Source organism: Trachypithecus francoisi, unplaced genomic scaffold, assembly GCF_009764315.1.
Source record: "Trachypithecus francoisi isolate TF-2019V2 unplaced genomic scaffold, Tfra_2.0 Lachesis_group13, whole genome shotgun sequence".
NCBI classification, from domain to species: Eukaryota; Metazoa; Chordata; class Mammalia; order Primates; family Cercopithecidae; genus Trachypithecus; species Trachypithecus francoisi.
This window is the reverse complement of record NW_022681458.1, coordinates 50,400,110-50,421,221: the sequence shown is the minus strand read 5'-3', so window position 1 is coordinate 50,421,221 and position 21,112 is coordinate 50,400,110. Positions and strand designations below refer to the sequence as shown.

General features: G+C 41.0%; 1 protein-coding gene across 5 annotated transcripts in view; it reads left to right on the top strand.

Moving 5' to 3' along the window:
- Positions 1–21,112, top strand: part of MYO1B (myosin IB) — a 183,437-nt gene that overhangs the window by 7,635 nt on the left and 154,690 nt on the right. Inside the window, exon 1 of one of the 5 annotated variants that reach the window (XM_033230806.1) lies at positions 11,215–11,606. The exons of the other annotated variants lie outside the window; for them this stretch is intronic. The gene's annotated coding sequence lies outside the window, so the exon portion shown is untranslated. Of the gene's footprint in view, positions 1–11,214; positions 11,607–21,112 lie in introns of those variants that run through there. 5 annotated transcript variants of the gene reach the window in all.

Here is a 21,112-nt window from a genome sequence, read left to right as displayed (position 1 = left end):
AGTAGCTGTGATTGCATGATCTCTTAAAAACCTCTCATCCATTTACTGAAATTCATCTTGAATTGTTTATTTTTATCCTACATTCACACATTTCACACTTTAAAGATAGAACTTGATTATATTGGTATTTTTATTTCAAATTTTCAATTTTTGGAATGGCAGAAAGTTGCTATTGAAAAGTGTCTTGAAGGTCACCACTGTAACTCCTTTATTGTACTTGAGACTTGCTCAGCTCTGAAAGTTAACAGGGGACAGATCTGAGAAACTGACTCCAAGTCTTAACCTCTTGCTTAGTTTTCTTTCTAGGGAGATACCTGTCTCTCCAAACCTGTCGAAATCCAAATTTATTACCTCTTACATAATACTTGGTCCCCTGTGGACTTCACTGTTTGTGCTAATAGCCTTTTCATCACCATCTTGACTTTGGATTCTAGAACATCACCTACTTCCCCATTTTCTGTGACCCTTACATTCCTCCTGTCAGTCACTGTGTCTGATTTATTGTTCCCTGCTATCTTTGCCCTTTGCAAATCCTCAAGCCCTCATTCTGGTTCAGACCTTTAAAAGGCTGAGTTACTATAGTATAGTGTTACCCAAAGTGAGTTGTTCCGTACAAAATTAGTAAGTTGGGAAAAAAAAAAACCCCACCCATAAAGTTGATAGATGTTCCTGTAAAAAGGGATCCTTGGCCAGGTACATGTTAGAATAGTTGGTTAAGTTTCTTTGTAGAAAGACTTCTCCTGACCTTCATTTGTGACTGTGTACTATGAATTCCCAAGAGAAAGATATAATATTCACATGTCCCAACTTATGTCACCATTGTACCATGTTTTGGGGGGATCATTTTGTAGATAACACTGCCGTGGTCACTTCACTGTACCTTTTTAGGTTCTGTCACTGCCTGGCTTCCTGTGGGAAAGTGCATTCCATGTGAGCCATACTTGGTTCACTCTCAACTGTGTCTTGTGCTTTTACCTTGTTGTTCTGGATCATTCCTTCCCCCTAGAAGCTCCTCTCCCCTATCACATTGACACATCTTTCTGTGCCCAGCTTTGTGCCCATCTTCTCTGTCAGTTTTCCTAGACTCAGGATGCCCTTATTCTTCTGAACTTACAACACTTACTGTTTCACAATTAAAAAAAAAAAAAGAAAGAAAAAGAAAATACTTGAAGCACAATGAAATGTTGAAAATAACTTACACATTCATACAGTTAAATTATTGGAATTCCCACAAAATTCCATTTTCCATATTTGCGTCAGTTGGCGCATCACATGCACATCACATTCTCCTCTGTTTCCCCCACAGGTTAGCTTGCACATATGTTCAACAAGCTTGTCACTTGTGGGGCTTTTTTTTTTTTTTTTTTTTTTTTTTTTTTTTTTTTTGAGGCGGAGTCTCGCTCTGTCGCCCGGACTGGAGTGCAGTGGCCGGATCTCAGCTCACTGCAAGCTCCGCCTCCCGGGTTCACGCCATTCTCCTGCCTCAGCCTCCCGAGTAGCTGGGACTACAGGCGCCCGCCACTTCGCCCGGCTAGTTTTTGTATTTTTAGTAGAGATGGGGTTTCACCGTGTTAGCCAGTATGGTCTCGATCTCCTGACCTCGTGATCCGCCCGTCTCGGCCTCCCAAAGTGCTGGGATTACAGGCTTGAGCCACCGCGCCCGGCCGGCTTTTTTCTTTAATTTTGTGTTATTCAAATTGTGTTGCATTTGAATAGAAATTCAGGAAGAATTGACATCTTTATGGTTTCATGGCTTCCCATCCACAAACCTCGTAAGCCTCTTTAATAGGTCTTTTATGTCCTTCAGTGAAATTTTATCGTTTTATGTGTAAAACTCTTTCATACCTTTTGTTAGATTCCTGCCAAGGTGCATGAAGCACCATGAAGGTTTCTGTGGTCATTGTGAATGAATTATTTAGTACATTTCTCGTTAGTGTTGCTGGTGTACAAGAAAAGGGATTGATTTTGTATTTGTTTATAAATAGTTCTTGATTGATCAAGTTCACGTCTAAACCTGTGTTTGCTATGGGAGCCTGCAGTTGGGTGGCTTTTCTAATAGAGCACAAAATAACTTAGCCTTTATTGAAAATGTCATAATTCACTTTATTTTAGAGACAGGGTCTGGCTCTGTTGCACAGGCTAGAATGCACTGGTATGATCATAGCTCAGTGTTTCCTCAAACTCCTGGATTCAAGTGAGCCTCCCACCTCAGCCTCCCAAGTATCTAGGACTATTGGTATGTGCCTCCATGCCTGACTAATTTTAAAATTTTTTGTGGAGATATGTCTCATTGGTCCCAGGCTCCTGGCCTCAATCAGTTCTCTTGCCTTGGTCTCCCAAGTTCTGGGATTACAGGTGTGAGCCACACACACCTGGCCTAATTTAAAAATTATATGTAATACTTTTAGAAGTAAGGAAGGGTGACTTTTAGTTATGTAATGTGTTCATTTATTAACTCATCAAATGTTTAGGTGGCTAGTATGTTTCAGGCACTGTACTATGTACTGCATTTTTGTTTTTGTTTTAGAGTCAGGGTCTCTCTGTTGCTCAGGCCGGAGTATAGTGGTGTGATCATAGCTCACTACAGGACCAAACTCCTGGGCACAAGTGATCCTCCTGTCTGCACCTCCCAAGCAGCTAGGACTACAGGCAGCATCTCCACGCCCCACTAATTTTTACATTTTTTTGTGGAGACGGGGTCTTGCTTTGTTACCCAGGCTGGTCTTGATCTGGCCTCAAGTGATCCTCCCTCCTCAGCCTCTTGAAGTGTTAGGATTACAGGTATGAGCCACCACACCCGTCCTGTACTGAGTCTTTAATGTTGAACAAAACAATGTGGTTTCTGCTCTCATGAATGTGAAGGGAAAGAGACATTGTGGAAATGGACACAGATAAATATATACTCATGAACTGGCATCGATACTGTGAAGGAAAAGGACAGGGGGCTGTGAGAAAGGCGGAGAGAGGGAAAATTAGATTGCGGTACAAGCCTGGCTTGGGAAATAAACATTCACACAGCTGCCTGAAGGATGAGTTGGTGTTAGAGAATGAGGAGGATGGAAGAACTTTCTAGGCAATAAAAAGAGGCTCAGAAGCCCCAAGGTGGGACTCTACTCTGAATGATATAAGGATGGGAATTTTAGTGACTGATGACTTAAATCAAGTTATTAATTCTTAGTAAATTATCATAATAGTGGTATTTAACAATGTTTTATACACTGTTATGACAAAGTGAAGATATTTATTTTTGGTCAGTATTTCCTCGTCCTGCCAAATGAAGCTGCCTAGATTCAGAGAGCTACTTCCATGATGAGGCTTGAATGGGGCCACTGCCCATGCCCCAACCCCCTCTGCATTTTGAATATTGCCACTGCTGCAGCCTTTGGGTCCTGGCGTCTGCGGGACACAAGTCTCCTGCTCAGTAGTTTCCTCCCGAGCTCTGCACTAATAGGCTGGGTCCTTTTAGGTCAGGTCAGGTCGGAAGAAGATTGCTCTGCCCTTCCTGGGAGGGGTGGTGAACAGGGCCTTCTATGTTTTGTCCAGCATCTCAGCCTTCACTCTCCCTCCTTCACCGTCTCTTAAACACACACTGAGGGCTCAGACATGACAATGGGCTGGGATCCAAGCTGAGTTATACACACCTTATTCTACCTAGAATCCGTGCTCTGTTTGGTCATTGAGGCTTTGCTCTGGGGCAAGCATGACTGAGCTTACATTGAGATGAGTCCTCTCTATAGTGAAAAGCTGTGTGGTGCAGTGGTTACGGGCTGGTCTCTGGAGACAGTACTGGTTTTTGAAACTTGACTCTTCTGCCTGGTAGCCCCCGGACCTTGGCCTTGTAGCTTAAACTGTCTGCCTCCTTTTTCTCGTCTGCACAATGTGGGTAATTTTGCAGAGCTGCCTTCTTTGGGTTATAGTAAGGATTAAATGAATCAACACATGTGCAGTCCTTAGAACAGTGTCAGGCACAGAGCAAGCACTTGGTGTAGATGTTAGTTACTACTGTTCAGCCTTTCCTGCGATGCATTCCTGGGGTTCCTCCTCTCCCACACCAGATATTTAAACCTGTTTGAATCCTAGCAGTGCACATAATTTAGGATTTCGTACGGGGGACTCCTTTGGAAAATACAGGGAGAAACATGGCAAAGAAAAGAAACCAAAATGTTAACAGTGATTGTGTTAGGATAGTAGATTGGGGTGACTTTTACTTTTAACTCTCTATTTTCTAAATCTTCTATAATCTGGTTATGTTACCTCTGTACTAATAATATAATAAAATTATTTGAAGAAAGAAAAGTCAGGCTGGCAGTCTCCAAGTGATTTGCTAAAAAGGGACAGGAGAGAGTGAGAAGCCAGGGGTGGGCCTGCTCTAGTGGCATTCACAGGTGAAGGACCTTCTCATTTGTGCTTATAGTTGCAGAAACTAAGAAACAGTATTGAAAAGTCTTTAGCAGAAGTATCCCCAAAAGTTGGAAGATAGGGCTATTCCTTGTGAATCCCCCTTTTCTGTGAATTTTTTTTTTTTTTTGTCTGTCATTATTTTCCCTTTTTGTTTCTTCTGTGCTCCCTTAGTGGGCCTCTTGCCATCTGTCTCTCTTTCATCCGGTCCCCTCTTCCTCCCCCATCCCCTTGAAAGTCTCTCCTTTTAATCCATCTTCTTTACTTGCTGTCATGCAGAAATGATGCACTCATTTATTCAATTCAAAATAAAGCATCAGTTTTATTTTTATTGTCAAAATAGGTAAATATAACTTTTCACTCTCAGAAATCTAAATGAAGTTGCCCTTTACTTACACCTGGAATTAATTGATCAGTTAATTTATTTGCTGACAAATTAACGAACTCTGGGGGTCTGTGGCCTCTTAAAAGCACCAGGAATCAGGCCGGGTGCGGTGGCTCAAGCCTGTAATCCCAGCACTTTGGGAGGCCGAGACGGGTGGATCACGAGGTCAGGAGATCGAGACCATCCTGGCCTACACGGTGAAACCCCGTCTCTACTAAAAAATACAAAAAACTAGCCGGGCGAGGTGGCGGGCGCCTGTAGTCCCAGCTACACCGGAGGCTGAGGCAGGAGAATGGCGTAAACCCGGGAGGCGGAGCTTGCAGTGAGCCGAGATCGCGCCACTGCACTCCAGCCTGGGCGACAGAGCGAGACTCCGTCTCAAAAAAAAAAAAAAAGCACCAGGAATCTTGGAAGATTGGGTGGCTGCAAGGAAGGGAAGATTGAGGGGATGTTGAAGTTAAATTTTTCCTCTTTGCCTATTTTGCCTAGGGTTATCTGTGTTGCTGCCATTTTGGTATGTGTCAGAATTTTTGAACTTTTCCAACAGAATTCTGGAAAATTACCAAAATACATTTTTACAAAGAAACCATGCCAAATCTGACAAATTTCTTTAAAAGCCCATTGATTTTAATCACTGAAAAGTTCAGCGAACTTTCCAGCTTTTCTTTCATGCTGCTCTTTTGATGTAATTGTGGGTGGAGAAGTGGACTTTCCTGCAAAGTGTGTTTATCTACAGGAATTTGTTCTTAGCAGTGGCATTTTATAAGTATCTTAAAAATAATGCTGACATAGATTTGAAAGAAGGTAGTGGGTTACAGTAATGTTACCTGGTATCAGCTGCAGAGCTGTTTATATGAGGAATATTGCTAATTTAATGATGCTGCATAGTTGAGTGTAAAATCTAGTTGAGGCCATTTAAATAAACGGAAGTAAGGTGATGCCTTTCTGTACCTTATTCCACAATTTAGGTTTTTTATCTCCAGTGACAAATGCCTAATTTGAATATATCATAAACATTTATGATAGTTCTTTTTCTGCTTTAAGGAAGTCTGGGACAATTACAGTAAAACCTAGTTTTATAGAATGTGTATAGCTAGACTTTAGCATTGGGTTTTCAAAAAAAGACATCATAGGAAATTTTAAAATTAGAAACAATATATGTATCGGTTAATGATGGGTATACATTCTGTGAAGTGTGTCGTCAGGCGGTTTTGTCATTGTGCAAACACCACAAAGTGGACTTAACACGAACTTAGATGGGACAGATAGCCGTATACAGGTATAGCCAACACACGTATACAGGTACAGCCAACACAAGTATAGCCAATTGCTCCTAGTCTACAAACCTGTACAGTGTGTTACCGTACTGAATCTTATAGGCAATTATAACACAGTAGTATTTGTGTATCTAAACAAAGAGAAGGAATAGTAAAGATGTGATATAAAAGATAAAAAATCTTGTACCTCTCTAGGGCACTTATGAATAGAGCTTGCAAGACTAGAAGTTGCTCTGGGAGAGTCGGTGAGTGATGGGTGAATGTGAGGGTCTATCTAGGACATTACTGTACACCAGTGTAGACTTTATAAACACTGTACACTTATGCTACCCTAAATTTATAAAACCACAAAGTAATTGCATCATGAGGTCACTAGGCGATAGGAATTTTTCAACGGCATTTTGATCTTATGGGACCACCATTATATGTGTGGTCTGTTATTGACGGAAACGGACGTGGTGTATGACTATATACCCTTTTTGAATAGGGCAGCAGTTATAGCTGCTTGTTTGCTTTTGTCACAGAGCTACATGATGTTGGCATGACCTTGTATCTTCATTTCATACGCACTAATACTGTGGAGGAGAATCAAGTTGTTGGGTTTAGCTTAGGCATGCCAGGGGTATGGCATGGGCATGGAAGACATAATGCTAGAACCGTCAGCCCAGTCTTAATACTTGGTACTTGTTGCCAGTTTAGAAAACAACACAGAGGTATAGGTAAAATGTTAAAGGAAACTTGTACTAATTTACCTCCTTCGACATGACCTGTTTTGTGTCTCATCGACTCTGGGCTGTAATACCTGACTGTCCTCTGCAACTCGCATGGAGAAAATGCCCCTTCGTTACCTGGCAGGCAGTGAGCCAGGTTGGACATTTGATACATAGTCGACTTCACCTACTCTGTGATTTAGCTTCCAGTTTTACAGTTGCTGTCTTGGCAGCAGCTTGTGCATGGTGAACTTTTCTGACTAGAACAGTTAATAACCCCTACAGATGTTGGGAGCCCAGTTGTGCAGCTGTTGATTTGTCCAGTTGGATTTCTTGAAAGAATTAATCAATTTTGAGGATCTCATGCTGAGGGCTATGAATATAATAGGATTTAGGGGGAACTTTATTTTATGGGAGTTTGAGTTGGTTTTGCAACAGATGTAGCGGGAGGTGGACCAGCAGCTGAAGGGATGCAGGAAAATGGAGTTTAAAAAGACGTTTATGAGCCTACCACTCTAAAAGTATCAACTGTGGTCATTTCTGAATATTCTTTTCCAGGCTTTTTATGTGAATGTTTTAAAATGTGATCGTAATCATAGAGTACATACATTTTCTATATTGCAGCATAGTATTTGAAATAAATTTTCTAGTTGTGTATTATTCCATTGAGTACCATCATTTTCTGCAACATCCCTTTATTTTTGGGCATTTGGGTTCCTTCTGCCACTTTGCTGTTGTGAGTAATACTGTGATGAGCCTTTTTGTACCTATAACCTTTTCTATATTTTGAGTGATTTTCTAACAGTAGATATTGAGAATGAGATGACTGAGTCAAAGATTGCTGTGAACTCTTTGATGTAATCAGGCAATGGTTGGAGTGACTTGGTTGGTGGGGCAGGGTGAGTTGGAGTCTGGTTTAACTCCCTCGTTTCTGGCTTGTGTGATGTTGGGAATGGTTTGCATAGACAGGGTTGCAGGTGAGGGGTTCATTTTGGGATGCGGGGCATCCAGCAGTGAGGGAGCCTCAGGGACTGTTGAAATGCAAGGTCTGGAGCTTAGGGAAAAGCCAGGACCTGGGGTTCAGATGAGGGGATCATGGGCAGCTACGTGTGGTGGAAGGTGTGGATAATGTTAGGATTGCTTAGAGGGTGGAATGAGAAGAGAGGAAGGTGGAGGATAGAAGTCTGGGAACATCTTTCTGTGACAAGTAGAGGATGGAGAAGCACTAAGGAAAATAAGGAGTGTCCGGGGGTGGGATGTGGACAGCCAGGGTTTCCTTTCTTTTCAAGAGCTTACTTTAGTTAAAATAAGACTGAGTGGGTAGCTATCCCTGTAGAGCCTGGGGGCAGATTTATTTTGGAGGGTATAATATTACTTTTTTTCCAGATAGGCTTTTTTTTTTTTTTTTTTTGAATTAGAGCTATATAGAAGTTAAGGTTATTCTATTTGGTGCTGAGTGGGGAGCCTTACATGCCTGGTGCTAGGGTCAGGATTGACTTGTATGTATGTGTTAAACTCTTTGGCTGTTTTGGGCTTCTGGTGTGTATATGTTTACAAAATATTGGTTGTTTTGGGGTTTCTGGTGTATATGTCTTTACACAGTGTTTTGGTAGTCTATTGAAATACATCAATATCATTTTTACGTAAAAGAACATACTTTTGAAGAGAGTGAATGTCAGATTTCTAAAAGTATGTCAATCATGAATGGATATACCATTTAGCTACTTATAATGGAAGCACCCAGATTTTTCTGGGAGCCTTTGCTTTTTTCAAGAGAATGAATTTCCTTTTCAGAGAAACGTTTGTCTGTGTTGACAATTTTAAAGAAGTATGTGATTTTAAATTATGAAACTCAAATTTAGTTTTTAATAGTAATTTCTGTGTTTTTTCTATCTTTAAGAGCCAAGTTATAGAATGACATGTGACTTGTACTCTTGACTCTATGTCTGGTTGTGGATTTGAAGTGTTATTTTTGTGCTTTCCTAAATAACGTAAGCACTTATGACCATATATTTGGGTCAGAATAAATATGGTAGTTGGGTATACTTTTGAAAAGCCAACCAGATTTTTAACCTGGTGATATGATAGTACTATTTATTCTTGTAATTGTCCAGACTCACGGCTTTAGAAAACAGTATGAGCTTTTATTGACTCCCAGACTTGCTGGATTCGTTGGTGTTCTCTTTTCCTCTGTAAAGTGGATCAGCCGATGCCATGTATACACTAATACTCCAAGCTAGAGGGCTACCCTGTAGTGTGCTCTTGAGTTTCTTTTCCCACCAGTTGAGATGAATGCTTCTCCAGACCTGACTGTGTTAATTCCCAGACCTGTGTGTGCCAGGTGTACTTATTATAGTTTAATGTAATTATTTTATTTTATTTTATTTTTTATTTATTTTTTTTTTGTGAGACGGAGTCTCGCTCTGTCGCCCAGGCTGGAGTGCAGTGGCCGGATCTCAGCTCACTGCAAGCTCCGCCTCCTGGGTTCGTGCCATTCTCCTGCCTCAGCCTCCAGAGTAGTTGGGACTACAGGCGCCTGCCACCTCGCCCGGCTAATTTTTTTTTTGTATTTTTTTTAGTAGAGACGAGGTTTCACCGTATTAGCCAGGATGGTCTCCATCTCCTGACCTCGTGATCCGCCTGTCTCGGCCTCCCAAAGTGCTGGGATTACAGGCTTGAGCCACCGCGCCCGGCCTAATGTAATGATTTTAAACGTGTGTGCCAAAAGAATTGTTGTTTCTATGAAAATTCATTTGAATGCTTTGGAAATCACCTGATAAGAATGAATTTCCATAAATGACTGCAGCTAATTTCGGAGCGGCTGAGATAAGTAAAGATTGGGGGACCATAAAATAAAAGTATTCTCACTGATATTATCAGTCATTCATGAGTGGTGGATTAAGTCATGATTGTGTAAAACTTGACAGTCATACTGGCTCAAAGCAGTAACCCATGTTCACACTGTGTGTCCATTGTGGATCAGATGGGGACTCTGCTCCATTTGTCCTTAACCTTACTCCAGAGCACAGTCTGATGGGGCAGTACCTTCTGGAACATTGCTGGTCCCTGTGGCAGAGGGGACACCTGCTGTGAAGCTCTCACTGGCCGTATGCCTGAATTCAGCAAGGCAGGATGTAGAGAGGGGTACAGGGCATTTGTGAAGGGGTAACGAGGTCTACGACACATCACTTTCCAGGGCTCTTTAGAGCCTTACCATTACCGTTCTTTAAAGAAATTGGACTTGGAGGATGATGCCTTGAGGATGGTTTATAGAAAGAAAGGCCATTGAGTGCAATAGTGGACATATACTCAAAGAAAAGGCTCCAGCTCTATAACAAAAGATTGACAATAAATGTATATTTATAGAACTTCATTTAAAATGACATGTTTAGGTATGTATCATTTTTTATGACTTCCAAATTTAACTGACTTAAAAAAAAATCAACAAAATTGTCAATCCTGATGCATTTGGGTAAGAGAACCTCTACTTTAGTCTTAAACCCTCCTTTCTCTTTCATACCCTCTATCAAATTAGTTTGACACCTTTTATGATAGACTCATCTATGATTTCCCTTGGCACATCTCCTGTTTCATTTGCATTAGCATTATCCTAATTCTCGTTTCTCAACTACTAGATTGGTACCTCAAATGAACTCCTTGGTATACTATCTTGTATAGGGCCTGTATGCAGTGAGAAAAAGGCACTCTTTGGGGCAGACACAATCCCACAGGAGCTCAACTTTATTTTAGTCACCTAATTTCCCACCCTGGCTGGCCCACTTTTATGTGGTACACAAACTGAACAACTGCACGGAGCAGTCCTCCCTGCATTTAGTCAGTTTCCCAACAAATTCAGACTGCCCATCCTCTGCTTAAGCTTCCATTAAATTTGTTGTCTCTGTTGTGCTCACAGTCATTTTGGTGGCTCCCTGTCCTCTGTATGTAGTGACTGTCCTCAGTTTTATCTTCCATGGGACCATCACCAGTGACTGAGCCTCAGTTGTTGCCATCTTGATGTGTGACATAAGTAAGCTGGTTGGGCTGTGTAATGCTGCTCTCTCTCCGCCCACCCATTCCCACCACTCTACCAACTGTGAGCTTGTTAGGTCTGACTCCCAGTCTAGCCTTGGCTTACCTTTCATCCCAGCTTCACTGTTCGTCGGGACCCTATACTGGCCGTCCTCTGCTACCATTTTGCCAGGTCACCGTCTTCTGAATATGTTTTTTATTTCTTGCTTTAAACTTCTTTTCTGCTTAGTCACATCCAACTCACCTTTCAAGGTCAAGTTTCACCTCTTCAGCTATCCTTCTGTGATTCTCCTGCTCCATGACAGTAGCTCCACCTCTAAACAGAAATGTTCATCTCTATATTCCTTCTTTTGAGGTGAATCGCCTGCCCTATGTGAGCATATTATTATATTGGTTAGCTTACTCTTAAGTATTTTTTCCTCAACTAGATTGCACATGCATGAGAAGCAGTAGATGTGTCTCTCATTCTTTCTTCTTTCATTGCCTGCCTAGTGCTTTTTGAATACCAGGAGCATGGGTCCGAGTGAGAGGTTGTCAATAGAAGAGAGTCCAGCATGTAACCATGATGGACTCTCGATCAATTTTATATGATTAACTCATATAAAACAGCCCTGGATTGAATCTGGGGCCGCCTCTTCCTAGCCACAGAATATTGACCTACTTTCCTCTTCTTATCTGTTTGCAAAATATTTGTTGTACTTAGTGTGTTCTCCCTGTCACAACGAATGTTTGTCTCTCTCTTTCATATGAACTGAAGGCTAAAGTGCTAGTTAAATCAGTGGAAAAAACAATGGAGAAGAAAAGTTGGTAAGCAGTTTTAATTTCTAAACTAGAGGGGCCTTATAATTTTGTCATTTAAAAAGAACTCTAGTTTTTCTACCCACCTATTGAGAGACAAACGTAAGGGTAGAACTTTAAATTTTAAGTTCTGATGATTTGTAATATAATAATGTATTTTGAAAGCCCCTTTTTTGATAAACTACTTGTAGAAGGAAGTTACCTTTTCTTAATCAGGTTTTTATAAGATAGTTCACTATTGTGTATTTTATTTCTTACCAAAACTTTCCTTGGGAAAATTTGTTGTATTGCTCTGCACATGGTCAAGGTAATTAACTTTAAAAATGAATTATCCTATAGCTTTACAGGTTAGTAACGTGTGCTATATTCAAGGAGAAAAAACTGGGGGGGGGGGGTGTTGCTTGTAGGTATGTCTCTTTATATAAATATATGAAATAACTGCTGTATCCTGTGGAATATTTGGAAATTAGCAGAACTGTTATTCAAATTTAGTTAACATTTACAAATGTGAATTCAGTGAGCATTTTATTTGTGACTTAAAAATGATTAGTTATGGCATGTCTTACAGGTTGATTTGTTTGGATTGTCTTTTGTTCTTCGTAAATACTTCAGAATGTGTTTAAGGATATGTAAGGAATTATGGTGCCTTTGATTTTTAATGCTCCCAACATTAGAAAAACTAGAAATTTACCTAGAAAATGTTTCCAAATTCTAATATGATTGTTGATTTTAATCAGTGTAGGTGAAGTAACCCATTGCAGCAGTTTAGCTATTTTCTTTAAAAAATATTTCTCAGTTTACATTATCAGTGTCTTTTTTGGAACATCTTAGCTATTTTTGTTTGATCAATTCTCAACTAATAAACATTCATGAAATCCTAATGTAAATGTGTAAATATCTCTCCCTTTGTTTACATGGTTTATTAGACTTTATTTTAGTGGATAACTGCTTGAGGAAGCTTCTGAATTTTTATTATTCTAAAAGACTTTTTTAAACCTTGATTATGAACCTTGATTATGACTAAAGCTTCACTGCTGAGTGATGCACATTTTTTCCTTCCTTTGCATGTAGATTTCTTAGTTTGTAATCGTTAGACTTTTTTTTTGCTTTCCTAACTAGATGAATTTTTTAAAGTAGCCAGTTCCATTTTGTAGCTAACCATGTATTGTAAACACACAGGAACCATATTCAAATGTGCCTTGATGGCCTAACTTATCTGGTTATTCTGTGCATCTTTCTGTGCTGTGTATGGTTACACTCCTAATTTTATTTTGATTATGAGGTCAGAATAAACAGAGCTGCTTTCCTTTGCTTCTGAGTAATGTCATTGAGAGAGATTCTTGTGGTCTGGCATTTGCTGGCTTTTTGGTTTTTAACATTCTCTATAACCAGATTCAGGATGCATGCTAACCCCAAAATGAGTGAACTCAGTCTTTCCAGAGTTGAACCTTTTTTTTGTTGAATCAGCAGCATTGGAAGCCAGGACAAGATCTTAGGAGATGATGTGTTACATGCTTTGTGAGGAAACTGAGGCTCGAAGGTAGCACTGTGCCCAGTGTCTCACTGTGAGCTAGCTGCAGAGCTGGGTCTGCAACTTGGATCTTGTGGATGTTTTTTCCAGAACCACTGCAGTAGTCGTTGTAACCTCTGATCTTTTGCAGAATGCCAAAGCTGTTGTTGTCTGGAGGGATAATTTGCTTCCTTAGCCTACAAACAAGAATAGTGCACTAAATTCAGTACATTTCTCTCTATTATCACTGAAAAGAGCCTGAACGATGGGAAGGCCCCTGGTTTTTTTTTTTTTTTTAAGAGAAGGTCATTCTGCGGTAGTGTATCCCAGGCTGTTTTATGTGAGTGTCTTTGTTCAGAACCAATCTGGAGTGGCCTCCAAAACTAATGGGTAGGGGAAACCCTATGTGAGTGCCTACCAGGTGTAAATCACTGTACTTTTAATTATAATGAGGGAGTGCCTTGAGTGATTGCGTGATCTGATCAAGCATAAAGAGAACAGAGAAATGAATCTACAAGTGGTGTAAGACTTTGGTGAGGATCTTAGCACGTGGAACCAGATTGGGACCCTCTGATTAATAAGCTGATTCATTTGGAAGGGAAGTTGGTTTTCTCCTGGTGGCTGTATTCAATTCAGTAATCACCAGTCTTTCTTGGCGTCTGTGCACCCACCAGGAACAAATCAGAGTCGGGTGTGCCAGTTATATTTGAAGAGTTTTACGTTCACCTAGGGGTTCCAGGGTCTCAGATTTGCCAATCTAAACACATTGACTTCTTGGAATTTTTAAAATCTGCCTCGAAGGAACACATTGAAAAGTCCGTGCGTTATAATTAGCACGTTCCGCTGTACAGCTGAGTTTGTGTTTCTGGATATAACAACGGTTTATAGTTTTTGGCTACCTTGTCCCTCAGGAACTTGTAGCCTTTTTTCAGACGTTAGCTCATTAATTCTCCAGTCATTGTGAGCCATATAGTATGACGACAGGTTCCCCTACAGCTGGGCTTTATGCTGCCCATTCTGGACCTTCTAGGGTTGTGGCAGGTGAGGGGTCCATGTTGAGGGCGTGGAGAGGGAGGCAGGGCACGACTTTCAGACCCAGTCTTGGAGTGGGGGGTGTGCTCTCTGAAGTTGACCTGCCCTTTGGCAGCCATTCCTGCCATGACTCTGCAGAGCTTCCTCTGGGAAATGACTGTAGGGACAGTCATGTTGGCTGCATTTCCTCCTCGGGGTGTTAAACCTCATGCCAGATCAACTGCAAATGAAGCCACTCACTAGGTTAGTTACCTGGACGTACCTGCTAGGAGACAGGACAGAAGAGTAGGTAAGCTCTTCAGGGTGAGAAAAAGAAAGGGGCATTGGAGAGGGAGAAATTCATCTAATGAGTCTGCTCTCTCGGTCAGGCTACATAACAGCCCTGTGGAATAGATGTTGTCATCCCTGATTTTTTAGATTAGAAATTTGAATTCCAGAGATGAATTCTTTTGGATTCGAGCCTGGGTCTGTGGCTCCACAGCCTGTGCCATACCACATTGGGGTGGATCGAAAGGATCCTTTGTGGTAAACTATTGCTGCAAGCCTTCTGTAATATAGAAGCAAAAACTGTCTTTGAAAAACTGTGCAGTGTTGTGAAGAGCTTGATGTTTAGGAATTAGACTGAAGGGTATATGTAATAGAATAGGTGTGAAAGACCATTTTCAGACCCATCAGAAAAGCTTCATCCTCGCCCTGGCTCTTCTAGAAACCAGCTGGCTCCACTGCTTTCTTTTTTAAAAGAAGGTTTTGCCTGGGATTCTAAGGTCTCTCTCCTTGCTCTTTAATTATAAACAAAGGCACTTAGAAATTTTGCCCTTACGTCACAAGTGAGAGTTGGTAACTGGTAATCCAAAACCTTCCGTGTTGTTATAGCAGCCGCTGTTATTTTTGACTCAGAATTTCTTCTAATTAGTCTAGATGGTGTAGTTTGTCATTCTCACTTTACACAGTTGGGAAAAAAACTTTTTCCCCCCTTGTCACTTTGCGAATTGTAAGGTTCTAGATGCTGTCTTTCAGTCCTTAATAACTGGCCTGTGCCTGGGATTGAGCGTGATGGATTGAGAGTATCTCCTTGTTGATGGCTTTTGTTGATAAGGCCAGCTTTTCTACACTCAGACAGAAACAGACCTTGATCTTGGTGGTACTGACCCCTCTCTGCCTATGCAGAGACACAACCTAGGGTGTTAACCCTTAGATAACCAGAATGTTGAATTAATAGCCCGTCCCACTCACAGCTTTTTAAGGTTGGAGTCAGGTATAGCATATAGGCTTCCATTTGCTATTATCCATTTGTTTGTTTTCTCTTCGTGTTTAAATCTATTGGATTTCCTCATTGCCTGGTAATTTCATGTCCTTTGTATTAGCTAGAATTTGAACACAAGGCAACAACATACTATATGGAAATTGCCCAGTAGTTGTGCCTATTTCTTCCATAATGCAAGATTCTAACAAAAGCCCTCCTACTAGCATTCCATTAGACATTTTCAGCAGAAAACTTTAGAGAAAATGGGGTGAGGGGTTTCTCAATATATAGTTGGCTTTCACAGTGAAATTAAGGATTGGAAAATGAGAGAACTATAACTGGTGAGGTAAATGCCATGAATAGACACACCTTATATAAATATCTCTAAGCAAGTGTGTAGGTGGGAATGAAAATCAACCATCACCTAACTCTTTTCACAAATGCATGTCAGGGTACCCACTTTCTCCAATGCTTTAGGGAGCCCTGCAGGGCACCCCGTGTGGTTCTGTATTGCCTACCAGCCCCATCACCTTTGAGAATATTGCTGCTTGAGTAAATTGTCCTATGGAATCCAGTTTTCACCCAGTTTCCCTTTTTGGTTGGTGAATACTAAGGAAGTGTCTTGTCCTTAGGTTTCTAACTTTAATCCTTTGTGAGAACATTCATGTTGTGCCATCGAGGCTCTCTGATGGTCCTTTGCCAGTTGTGACCTGGAGCAGAAGGGTAGTGATGATGGAAACCGACCTGGACAGAAGAATGGGCTGTGCCTCTCTAATGTGCATTTATTTAGTCGTTTTCTCTATACACCAGAGCCCTGTGTGTCAGCCACGCTGCCAGGCATGGGGCCTTTGCACATTGAGAACTTAAGTCTCCCTTCTCCAGGAGAAGAGCAGACAGACAAACTCACAATTGTGAGGGAAGGGAAGTATTTTGGCATATTGGTCTGATCAAGCTGCTGTAACAAGATACCATGGACTGGGTGGCTTAAAGAACAGACATTTATTTCTCACAGTTCTGGAGGCTGGGGAGTGGGAGATAAAGTTGCTGGTAGATTCAATTTCTGGTGAGGGTCCTCTTCCTGGCTTGCAGATGGCTGCCTTTTTGATGTGTCTTCAAACTGCAGAAAAAGAGTGAGCCCTGGTTTCTTTTCTTCTTAAAAGGACACCAATCTCTTCATGGGGGCCTTACCCTCCTGATTGCATCTAAACCAAATTACTTTCCAAAGGACCCACCTCCAACTATTGTCATACTGGGGGCTAGGGCTTCGACATAACGGATTTTGGGAGGACACGAGCATTTAGTCTGTAAGACTTGGCATGCTCACAGCATGTCTCCTGTGAGGAATGGTTATTGACACTGGTTTAAGTCGAAGGGTATTTATGTCTGACAGAAGGCTCAGTGGAACCTCTTGAGGGCCTACAGCTAGAACCACTCTGGGCAGCAAAGGCAGCTGTTTGTCTGCCCCTCATGGTCTGTCATCATGCTTCATTCTTCTCTTTAGACAGGCTTCCTCTGGAGGAGTCTGGGAAGGTTTCCCTGCGTGATATCCTGTTCCCTGGATCTCTGTGAGCTCCCTATTCTGCTGCCCACAGCCAACTGGCTGTGGTGTCTGTGTCCTGATGGCAGATCTTTGGAAGCTTTGTTTGGGCTGGTGTATACCCACCACTCAGTTAGCTGTGGGCTGGTTGAAGGTGCTGCGGCAGGCCTTGGTATCTTTGTGTGTATGTAAGGGGGGACTTTGCAGGGGAGAGATTAGACTAAGGAGAAAGACTGTGGAATCATGTGTTCTTTGCTAAGGACTTTTTTTTTTAATTTGGTAAAATATACGTAACATAAAATCTGCCATTTTAACCTTTTTTAAGTGTACAGTTTAGTCACATTAAGTACATTCACACTGTTGTGCCGCCATTACCACTATCTCTAGAGATTTTTCATTATCCCAAACTAAAATTCTACCCATTAAATAGCACCTTCTCATTACCCTCTCCTCCCAGCTCCTGGTAACCACCATTCTTCTTTGTCTGTATGAATTTGACTTTTCTGTGTACCTTATATAAGTGGGATCATATATTTGGACTCTTGGTGCTGGCTTATTTCCCATAACATGGTGCCCTTGAGGTTCATTGATATTGTAGCATGTATCAGGATTTCCTTCCTTTTTAAGGCTGAGTAATGTTCCATTTTGTGTATGTATCGTATTTTGCTTATCCGTTCATCCATTGATGGACACTTGGGTTACTTACACCCTTTGGCTGTTGTGAATGATGCTGCTGTGAACATGGGTATACCAATATCTGTCTGAGTTCCGTCTTTCACTTCTTTTAGGTATATACCCAGAGGTGGAATTTCTCGGTCACATAGGGACTCTATGTTTAATTTGTTGGAGGCTCTGCTAAAGAATCATAATGCTGGCGGAAAGGCACTAGAGAGTTATTGAAGGGTTTGAAACAGGGTGTGCCTAATCAGATTGTGATTTGAAAAAGTAACTTGGGTGGTATGGGATGGGGGAAAGGAAAGGACTGGCAGGGCTGTGGTGGCGAGACAAGGCAGAGAGACCCCTTAGAAGGCTCTTGAGGGGAAGGGATATGGAAGTGAGAGTAGTCAAAGTGATGCAATCAGTGAGACAGATTGGATATGGGGGAGGAAGTAAGAGACAGGGAGAAGCCAAGGATGAGAACCTGCATGGGTCAGTTGTTATTTTGTGGAATTTAGAGGGAATAAGATTTTTCTTGTTTGTTTTTTATATTTTGTTGTGGGATGATTGATACAAATTTTGGAAGTGTGTTGAGATGTTAGACACAGCCAAGTGGTTGAGATGATTGGTAGGCAGGCTGTCAATAATATGGGTTGCTAGTTTGGGGTAAAGGAGAAGGTAAGAATAAAGGAGCAGATGGCCATGCAATTTGGCTGAATTTAAAAGTGGTGGCGGCATGATTGATGCAGCACTATAATTTCAGCTCCTGCGGAAAGATGTCATATTCCTACCTTGAGACAACATATCAAAATTTACAAAACAAGGAAAGGTGGCCAGTTCATTGGTTGTAAAAATCAGTTTTCAAAAGGATTCTAATAAATTCAAAAGGATTTCAATCAAAGCATAAGGATGTTGAATATGGTTTACAGTCTTTTTGCTTATCTATATTTTCTAGTTTTATTTTTGTATAGTGAACATGTATTACTTTTAATTATTAAAAAGTTTCTTGAAAATTTCATAAGTGGCCTATTTCTTGTCTTTTTTTCTATTGGACTGTGAGTTCCTAGAGGGTGATGCAGGGAGGGGGAGGTACCATGATGTTCACTGTGTTCTTAACACTTCACACCGTGCCAGCAACACAACAGGCCTCAATACTGTAAAAGCTGGTTGAACTGAATTGAATGGAAATTTAATCTAACCCGTCTCAGAGAGATGAGATTTGGTGCTATTTTAAAAGATCTAGGAAGGAAATTCCAGTTTTTCTCACTCCCTTAGCTCATTATGTTAGGTACCGAACCACATCCTACAGACTTGGCCCCTCTTTTGCCTTTGTTTTGCCATCAGAATTTGCTGAGAGTTATTGTGTTCATGAAATCTTGCCACATTGGCTCCATTTTCTTACCTAAATATGTTTCTCATGTTATTCTTAAAAGCATTAGGATCTTGTTGGGAACGAAGTGGCTCAATTCTGTTTCCTGCCCTTTGTTGATAATATGTTTTTGGAGGAATGGATCAAAGTGGCTTGAAGTCACTGTCATTGTTTTGCCTTCTGGTCTGCTGTGACCAAAGGATGGCAGCTGTGAGGATGTGCATTGCTGTATGACTCAGTTGTCAATCGGAAATTTGCATACTTGTTTTCCCTTTGTATATCACTGAATGGCTACCATGTGCAAGAGGCTGTGCACTGTGCTTTCGGGAAATAAAGATGAATAAGGCGTGATTCTTGACACCAAAGAGCTGATTTTCTGGAAAAGATGCTGTCATGCATACATGACCACTATACAGGGAGGTTAATGAGTGGAACTGGAGTCAGATAAAACACACTTGTTACTATACGAAGAAGAATCCCTGTAGGTGCTGCCTCTGGTGTATATTGCTAATGATGTTTATACTGCTAATGATGTTATAATATATGTGTTTTAAATGTCCTCATTTACATATACCAAAGCAATAGATAACTGCTTTCACTAAGTTTTCCTGCAAATGGCTCTTTTGGCTTTGTTGTAAAAGTTCCTTTAAGCTGGGTGCAGTGGCGCATGCCTGCAATCCCAGCACTTTGGGAGTTCAAGGCAGAAGGATCATTTGAAACCTGGAGTTCAAGACCAGCCTGGGCAACATAGCAAGATCCTCTTTCTATTTAAATCTAAAAAAAAAAAAAAAAGAAGTTCCTTCAAATTTAAAACCATGTTAGTGATTTAATATTCTTATTAATCATTGCAACCACAGCTCTGATTTGTGAGTATTCTTTCAAATTATATAATAAAAGTGTTTCAGCGTATACATTGTTCTTATCTGTGGTACTCTGAGAACTTCAAATTCAATGGAGGACCATGAAACAAGATGCATTTTATTTTAGCTTATCCTCCATCTCCTCTTAGTTATTATTTAATTATTAATTTGGAATAACTCCTTTGTAGTATCATTTTTATATTGAATAGTGGAATTACCATGCAGTTCACACGGATGTGCTGTTTAGCGTAGCCATCTTTGTGTGTTTGGGGGGCTATGTTGGTCTTGACATTCCCAAGTGCAGATGATGTTGACATATGGTAAGTGGCTTGCAATTTAAGGTTAGTGATTGGGTAGACTCATTAAGTTTACGTGGTAGGTCACAGATGGCCATTTTCAGATGCTATAGGATGTTTATGCTGCATTCTCTTGGATTTTGAGGAACTTTTGAAATGCTGCTGTCAGTATTTTAAATGGCATTTTAACTTTACAAAAGATACCAGTAAATGAATTAGTGTATGTTGAAATATAGGTAGTATTTTGGAAGTTCTTGAGATGACAGTAGTTAGGGGAAGGAACAATTGCAATAATATATTTTGTTCTTGGATGAGCAAACAACTGAAAAGAATTGGCACAGCCTGTGGAGTTGCCTGGCACCAGTTGGTGGGCTTGTGGCTGGCCTAAATTGGTACCCTTAGATAGAGAGACTGCTTTTCTGGGCTAGTAACCCAAACGGAATATACTGCCAAGTCCCAAAGTTTTGAAACTAGAACATGGTCTGATAATTTGTTTCCTGGCCTTGGTGCTTTGCAGTTTGCCATAGTTCTTAGTAGTAGAATCCACCTGGGGCTAGTAAGAAGCATTAAGAAGCAGTAGAGTGAGGTGACACTGCTCCTGGGCTACATCTGCATGGCAGGAGTGCTTATTTCTTTCTCAGGCCACAGAGGCAGAGGTGGTGCTTGGGATAGGTTACATCTCTATGTCTCTCACCTCCCGGCAGAGCGAGCCCTCTAAGCAGTGCCATATGTTTTCCTCTCTGGCCTTTCAGACAGTCCAGTTTCACAACAAGCTTGTCTTTTTCTTATAAATCCTTAAGAAATAGACCACCCATACTCTGGCATCTTGAATTTTTCTCAAATTCTCTAATGCCACAGGCACAAAGGTCCAAGTCTCAAGATACAATGGACCATGGTTTAGTCCACTCTTTCATTATTAAATAGCAAAGATGATTATCTTGTCAGTCCAAGACAGCAGGTCCTCATGCCCTCCAGCCTGTGCCTTAGATCAGCCAGTTTTTGCTTTTTGGT